Source organism: Meriones unguiculatus, chromosome 17 (genome assembly GCF_030254825.1).
Source record: "Meriones unguiculatus strain TT.TT164.6M chromosome 17, Bangor_MerUng_6.1, whole genome shotgun sequence".
In the NCBI taxonomy this organism is placed as follows: domain Eukaryota; kingdom Metazoa; phylum Chordata; class Mammalia; order Rodentia; family Muridae; genus Meriones; species Meriones unguiculatus.
In genome coordinates this window covers 51,769,213-51,777,985 of record NC_083364.1, presented here as the reverse complement: position 1 = coordinate 51,777,985, position 8,773 = coordinate 51,769,213, and the positions used below count along the sequence as shown (strand labels likewise).

Genomic DNA, 8,773 nt, shown 5'->3' with positions numbered 1-8,773 from the left:
CTTCTTCAGTTCTAACAATTGGACCGTTGGCATCAGGGGCTAGGGAAGCTGAAATGCCAGTCAAAGGCTGGGCAATGGGGCAGTCCCAAGCATCTGGTTAGTTGATCCAATTGAAGAAATGGGGAGAGATCTCGTCACCTTTCAGCAATTCCTAATTTCAGCTCACAGTCCATAGCTGATTCAGGAATAGAGTCAAACAGGTGAAAATCTGCTGAGACAAATTCAGACTAGAGACAGAAGTTAACATTTGTCTATTAAATGAGAAAAGTGAGGAATCCCAAGACTAGGGAAAAACTCCTCTGGGATCCTTTTGAGCAATGCCAGATCCAGATGACCTTTTGATTTCCTGAAACTCATATGAAATTTTTGGTACACTAAAGGAAATATATAATTTTAAAAAGCTCAGAAAAGTAACATATCAGCAAATCTAATGTAACAACATTCTGAGAGTAACAGGTAAAACTATATCCAATGGAATGGGCGCCAGTCAGCTCTTTGTTTTGTATTTTTATAAACAATTTAAGTGTGTCCACAGTCTGGAACTCTAACACTTCTTCTGTGGGCACAGCTGTTGGTAATCAGCCACCAATGAAGCTTGGCCATTTTTTTGTACACTCAGCATCTACTTTTATCTCGCATTTCCATGTCATACTGGAAATTTAGGCAGAAATACATTAATGGTTTTACTGCTAAACCCTGGATGCTTGGACTTTCCTTTTAAAGTAACTGGAAGGAATAGGTTTAAGATATTGCTGTGTCAAAGTCTAACCCAGATATGGCAGATATTAAGAATACCATAGTAAAAGCTATGGCTTTGGGTCAGATACACACATTAGATAGATGTTTTTAGCATGATGAGAAGTACCTTTCTATCTATCTATCTCCAGAAGACAACCAAAGGAAATTAAAATCTCAAGCTGTTGACTGAATAATAAGCAGTCAGTTCTCCATCAACTTATCAGAACTCTATTGATCAATGTCAAAACTCTGAACTTCTGAAAACTTATAACAACAACAGTAGCAAAGAGGGAGGGAGAAATCTAAAGTATCTCCCATTTCTAATATGCTTTAAATTTTTTTCTGTATCTTTATAACTCATAATTATATACCTTAAAACAACTACTTAGACTCTCCAATCTTTTTTTGCATTTATCAACCCTGAAACATTTTTCCAGACCAACTAACACCCTCTAGATTTTTATAACATAAACTCCTATATTTTTAGACCCTACATAAACTCGTCATCTTTTATCCAGCTATATATCTTAAGACACAGGTAACTGACATGAATCCTGTGAGCAAGGCAAACCTGTTTTTCTTTCTAAATAAGAGATCTAGTACCTAGTAGTTCTAACTAACTAATGAACTGATCAATGAGCTAACAGTGGATCTAATTGTCTGATCTCTAGTTGTAAAGCTACCATTAGCTTAGCATAGCTATCAAAGTGATCAGAGACCTGAGAGGGATAAATTATAAGATAAATAAGTATACCAATCCATGTACCAATCAAAATGACAGAGATGACTAGTTAGTCCATCACCTAGGCAGTGTTCCTGGCTCCTGTGGTCTCACAACATCCTGAACATAGGTTGTCCAGCCAGGCACAGAAGATGAGAGACTGCTTCTGTGGAAAGAGGAACATGAGAGACTGACCTCACCTTGCCTCTCACAATGTGAAACAATAGCTCTCCAAGTGTCCATGGCTTTGTCCACAGTTTAGGCTGGGCCCTAGCAGTGGGCCAGTTGAGGCAGTATTGCCCAGTGGTTAGCATACCACAATCCGGAGTCACCATCATCTGTCATGCCCAAATCTTTTCGGAGACCTTGGAGGAGCTACTGCCAGGATTTTGGGACTCTGTCACAATAAGCCTACACATGTTATAATGCCTATTCATCAGCTCTCTGACAAGCTTGAGGACCAGCATATCTGAGTTACTCTTTGTCTTTATCATCTGCTCTAAACTGTGTCCTATAAAACAGAATGCTCTAATCTCTAATTCTGGCATATTCCTTAGATATGTGTTTTAGAACTATATATCTTAGGTTTAACCTTAAAAAACCTAAACAAAGACACTAGGTAACTCAACATCTTAACCAACTGCAGTTGTTAGCATAACTTTAAATCTGCTCTTTCAGAACTAAAATTAAAGCAAACCTTTTAATCAGATACAGTTTATAGAGAGGCTAGAAAATCTTCCTAATCCTACCACTTGCATTAAAATTGAACATCAAAAGCTTTGCACTTAGCACTAATCAGAGGCCTGAACATAACTGATAGACCTAAACAAAATGGTGGCAAACTCATGGCTCCACCCTCTTTATCTCTGAACCAACATGGTGGCTGGCCACATGTAACTGAACTCAGCTGGAAGCCCTAAACAAATATGGCAGCAAAACTAAAGCTCCACCCTCTCTCTCCCTGAACCATCATGGCGGTTAGCCATGTGTTAGCACAGGCTGTGACTGACAATACCAAACATAGCCATTAGGTGTTGCTTGATGGCGTTATTACCTCCCAAGATACAACAAGTTCTGTGAAACATTTACAATTTTTTCATGACCAAAAGTTTTAACATTGTGATTGAATAAGTTCTAGAACCAACTGCATAACAGACCAGTACCGAACAATTTTAAACTGTATGAAATACTCTAGCCATACCAAACCTATCAGCCAGAATTTTTTCCCCTTAAAAGAGCATTAAAAACATTTTGCAATGAAGAATCACCAGCCTTTTAAATGAAATACAACATATTTTAAAATACATTTCTTTCTCAAATCATATTAACTCTCTGGCTTTTTAAACATACATACACTAACCCTTTGCAACATTCTATAAACCTTTAGGTTTCTAGCTTAGTTTTTCTGGCTTAACCAGACATTCTTACTTTAGACAAACTATTTTTTAAAATATCTCTTGCTCTCTCCCTTGCTTTTTAGAAAACATAAAAACTCTCTTCAAAATCCTTTCCATTCTGACATGATCCTGCTGGAGCCCAGAGTCCACGATTTGTTTTTTATATAAACAAAGCAAAAACAAGCCATATTAATACAAAAAGAAGTTCTGAAACTGTTAAACTCTTTTTTCTAAAATTACTTCCCTGTAGCAGATATGGTCCAAGGTCACCTAAACAAACTCTAAGGAAATTAGAAGAAGCTTTAAGGGACTTGGTGAAACTTCCTCTTTTCTCTGTCTCAAGGTAAAGACCAGGTGGAAACATGTTTCTCCATAAACAAAACAGCTTAACAAACAAGATACATTGCAAAAACTACATTTTTTTCAATTAGCTCAAACCATAAGGCTTGGTTTCATTTAGTAAAATTAATAAAATAAATACCAAAGATTTTTGTTCTTCCCCAAAGGATCGAGAAACTGTTTCAAATTTTCTATTAGACTACCCAAGATCATAGTCTAAAATGCCTGATAAACTTTAAACATTTTATAGCTTTAAACACTTAAACATTTTTTAAAACCTGTCTTTGCAATATTAAAATAAAGTACCCCTTTTGTAGGAGAGAAGTCACAAAGCATAACCATAATTTTAAAAGTCAAAACCAGATTTTAAAACCAGAATTTACCAGTGCAAACAATTTAATTTCTAAAACCAATACCAATTTAAAATAACTCATCCTTTTACTCTAGAAGAAAATGAAAATTATTTGACTAAGGTTCCCCCCCCCTTTTTTTTCACCCATACCATGTGCCTACCGAGATGGCGGTCACATTATAACCCACCTGGTAACCTCAAGATGGCGGTGAGGCACTTCACATACCAAGTGGTAACCTACATTGCTGCTTTTTATAGGTATGCGTTCATAGACCTTATAAACACATAGGCACACTTATACGTTTTAAACAAGAGTTTGAACTTAACCTTTAAACATACCCAATTACTTGATCATATTAACCATTTAAGATGAGTTGAAAACAATCATAATGGTCATATATTTAAACAGAAACTCTCTTTATTGGACTTAGCTGTAATTTTAAACATTACAGTTACAGTTACCTCCCTTCACCACTGCATGGTTTGCTGGCAGCAATCAACTTAAGCTCACTGGATGCGAGAGGAGGAAGGGCAGGGAAGCTCTTGCTGGTTCTGCTCAGAGCCACGGCTCTGCTAGTAGTCCCTGGCCTCAGTGGAGATCTCCCCGCTCTGCGGCGCCACGAGCCCTGCTGTTTACCCTAGTTTGCTTTCTTGCTACCCTAATTTTCTTTCCCGCAAGGTGGGCCCTGAACCTGCTTTCCTGCCTGGTCTCCCCATGCTCCACCGCAGCAGGCAGCTGCGGATCTTTCAAGGGGCTGTAGCATCTCCCTGGCCACCCGCAAGCATTCCTGCCATGGGGCCCCACATGCCGTAGTGACTTACCCCTGAGACCAGCTGCAGTGGCTAGTCTCAGTTGGATTGTGCAGGTCCCCAAGCCCTGGGGCAGTTGGCGCTGCATCCAAGACCAAATTGTCCATGTCCAAAACTGTCGTCTGTCAGTCCAAGTACACACAGAGAAACAGGCACAAAGAAAAACACACAAGAAACATAGGGTCACCACCTTTATCTAGCCAAGGTGCTCAGGCTCAGATTCAATCACCACCTTTATTTAGCCAAGGTGCTCAGGATCAGATCCAAGTTTTTGGGGGAGCAGAATCTCTCTGCTCCTTCCCACTTCAGAGAAGGGGTGGTTAGTGCGTCCACAAAAACTGTCCCACGACCCCCAGCGTTAAAGGTACGTCTGCCAGCCTCAATGGGCCAATCCAGGTGAGCGGACTCAAACCCCTCTTCCAATGCTCCCGAGCCATACTAGAAGCAAAGCTTCAGAGGAAACAGAAACCCGACTGCGGAGAAACTAGCATTCAGAACAAACAAGTAACAGACGAGAGATAAAGGCAAACAACTGCCAGATGAATCCTCCGCTAGCTGGTGTCCAGAAATTCCCTTCAGCACCCCAATATTCCCGGCCAATGCACCACAACCACCTTGAGTGTGTGTGTGTGTGTGTGTGTGTGTGTGTGTGTGTGTGTGTATGACAGAATCTCTCTTTGTCCCTGGGCTCATCAAGTAGGCTAGCTGGCTCCCCTCCCCTCCTTTTACCTCCCCTCCCCTCTCCTTCCCTTCCCTTCTTTTCCTTTTTCTTCTCTTCTCTCTCTTCCCTCCCCTCCTTCCCTTCTCTTCTCTTCCCTTCCCCTCCTCTCCCTTCCCCTCCCCTTCCCCTTCCTCTCCCCTCCCCTCCCCTCCTTCTTCTTTCCCTCCCCTCCCCTCCTCTTCCCTTCCCTTCCTTTCCTTTCCCTTTTTTTTGTTTTGTTTTGCTTTCCTTTCCTTTTCTAAACATGGATTGTGGAAATTAACCTCATGTCCTTATGTTTGCACATTTCTTAGTTACTTTTATGTTACTGCAATAAAACACTATGTCCAAGGAAACTTAGAAAATATTTAAAATACTTAGAAAATATTTAATTTGGTAGAGTGCATGGCGACAGAGCAAAGGCAGGAAGGAACAGCAGGCAACCACAGGAAGAGCTGAGAGCTTATGTCTCGATTTGTGAGTAGGAGAGAGGGGTGGGGATGGAATAAGTTGTTTGAAACTTCAAAACCCACCCTCAGTGACACACTTTCTCCAACAAGGTCACACCTCCTAATCCTTCTCAACAGTTTCACAACCCGGGGAATATTCAAATACATGTCTGAACGAATATTCAAATGCATGTCTGTGAGGCATTCTCCTTCAAACTACCACATACAGCAAACAATTTACTAACTAAGCCATCTCCTCACGTCTAGATCAACCATTCCTATATTGACTGACAATAGGTACCACTTTCTAATAACTACAAAGCTCAGATCCCTTGCGCATATGATTCACGAGGCATTTAGACAAGTTCACAACTGTGAAAAAGCTGTAGTAGGGAGTGAGATTAGATGTTCTTGTTTAAAAACATCATTTAGCACATGAATCAGCCAAATAGATCATCCCATTCTAAAGTTTGTGCTGTCAGGGTCAGAGCACCACATAAACCACCACACTGGTTTTTGACAGCATGGTTGAATTTCCAGTTTACTTTAGCTACCTACTCAGGAAGAGAAAGACATGTTTTGGCTTGTCCTCCCATGAGTAAGGTATTTGGAACATGATCCAATTATCTGTGGAGAAGATCATGTTAATCCAAACTCAGCTAATCTTGTTAGAAATAAATTAATATCTCCCAGCTGAGATAGGTCATCAGCCTGGCTGACCACACATCTATATTTTCCAAGGATAAAGGTGCTTTCTAATTCTTGGGGCTTTTACTACAAAAACAAACAAACAAACAAAAAACAAGTTAAGTCCTGGGACTAACTCCCACCCACCACCTCCTTTTAGGACTACACTATGCAGTTATTTTAGGAATAAAATATCTAGAGCCAGCAAGATGGTTCATCCGCTAAAGTTAGCATCAGACAAATCTGACGATTGAGTCTGATTACCAAACTCACACATTATAAAGAGAGAAGTGACACTTGCAAGTTGCGCTTTGACCTCCACATGTGTACCCCCAACACACAAATAGATAAAAGTAATAATAAAAACAACACCTACACTGGGAACTATTTTTGTGCTAGTTGTATATTCTGTGGTATCTCCCTCTCCTTCCTCAGTTATTTTGTAAATACCCTCTCAGGACCTTAATCCAAAAAGCCTCTTAGCTTCCCAGATTCTTTCCTTTCTTCTCATAGTGAATGAAATGTATATGTGTCCTTATTACAAATGAATAACACCCTCAGGTGCAAGATAATGCCAGAATATTTCTGGGGACAGACTGACTATGGATCTGATTATTAGGTGGGAAATTCCTCTTAAACCACAGGAAACAGATTTCTTATTTTTTTTTAAATTATTCTCATAATTAACATTCCCAGCTCCACACCCCCACCCCGGAATCATTTAAAGGTCTACTCTTCTCTGTCAGTGGGCACCTGAACTTTCCAAAATTAGCAGTGTCTCCCATTCTTAATCCCTTTGCTGTCAAACTAAAATGTCTTGTCTTAGGGTTACTATTGCTGTGATGAAAACAGCATGTCTTAAAGAAAGGGCTTATGTCACTAAAGCTTCCATAAAATAGTTCATTCTCAAAAGCAGTGAGGGCACAAACTCAAACAGGGTAGGAAACTGGAAGCAGGAACCAATGTAGAGCCATAGAGAAGTGCTTTTTACTGGCTTGCTCCCCATGGCTTTCATAGCCTGTTTTCTTATAGAACCCAGGACCACCACCTCAGGGATGACACCAAACACAATGAGCTTGGCCCTCCATCATTGGTCACTAATTAAGAAAATCCAGCCTTCCAGCTCAATCTTATGGAGTCATTTTCTCAGTTGAAGTTCCTTCCCTTCACATAATTCTAGCTTGTGTCAAATTAACATAAGACTACCAGGAGGGAAAAATAAAAGGCCCATCCAATCTCCCATTCTATATGTACTGACTGGCTATCTTTAAACACACACTGTTGTCCTGAGGTGTACAACCTTAAGCCAAGTAAACTCTGTCCTTACAGAGTACTAGATTGGGCTGACAGTAGGAATTTGGTGGTACTTAATTCTGGTTACCTTTCTAGGTAAATTCATAGAGCTATGTCTTTACTCAAGGGGATAGGTGAAGCAAGTAACACAAGAGGTCCAAATGAAGGACTGTATTACTTTTGCCATTGCTGCAATAAAATATCATACAAAGGCAGCTTGGTGACCACTTGGAGGGTACAGTCTATTATGGAGTGTAAGTCAACGCAGCAGGAATGTGAAGCAGCTGGTCACTTTGTACCTTAAGAGAGCTTAAGACTGGTGTTTATCTTTCTTCTCTATATAATCTGGATCTCAGCCCATGGAACAGTGCTAACTTACAGTGGGGAAGGTCTTCCTACCTCATTAACCCAATCCAGAATCTCCCTCACAGACATGTCCAGAAGTTTTTGTAGATCTTGTCAAGCTGACAGTCATCTCAATCACCCAAAGTACTGTAGATGTGGGGGACTGAAAAGGAAAGAGAAGAGGTGACCACATGTAGCCACAACTCCCACCATTCTGAACAGAAACTTAAGACAGAAACTATAAACATTATATCCAAACTGTAAAGGTTACTCGGTGAAAGTACAAATAGAGATAGAATTATGAAAATGAGGAACAGCAATAAGGGACCAAAGAAAGAGAAAAGGATTGCTTATGTCCTAAAGAATTTTCTGATTGATAGTATCTACTGAGACTTACAGCAAGTCCCACCTTTGATTTCTGTACTATTTTTTTTTTATAAATTTCCAAACTTCTCACCCAACTTTAAATAATTTTGAGTGGACTTCTGATATTTGCCATTAAAATATGATTTATCCCAGTCTTTGGCAGATCACTGGTTCTTATTTTCTTTCTTAAGATGGTTTAAAGAACAGATACTACACATGATCTTAGCCAAAAGGCTGAGAAGTGGTAGCGGAGGACATTGCAGCCAGTCCTGATGAGACCTGATAAGCTAAGGTTTGATGGACAGGGAGGTGGACTTCCCCTATCGGTGGACTTGGAGAGCAGCATGGGAGAGCAGCATGGGAGGTGAGATTGGGAGGTAATGAGGGAAGGGCTTACAGCTGGGATGCAAAGCGAATAAAATGTAATTAAGATAAAAAATTAATTATAAAAACACACAAATATTCTTAGACTATTTTGTGTTGTGTGCTTTACAAGTGTATCAGAGAGGAGTGGGTTTACTTCAGACTGTTTATCAAAACTGGTTACTATTGTTTATATGCTTTTATAGAAAAACA

At 40.0% G+C, this 8,773-nt stretch overlaps 1 pseudogene; it reads right to left on the bottom strand.

The window, feature by feature from the left end:
* Positions 1-8,303: 8,303 nt before the first annotated feature.
* On the bottom strand, positions 8,304-8,443 carry LOC132648847 (U2 spliceosomal RNA; annotated as a pseudogene).
* Between the last annotated feature and the right edge of the window lie 330 nt (positions 8,444-8,773).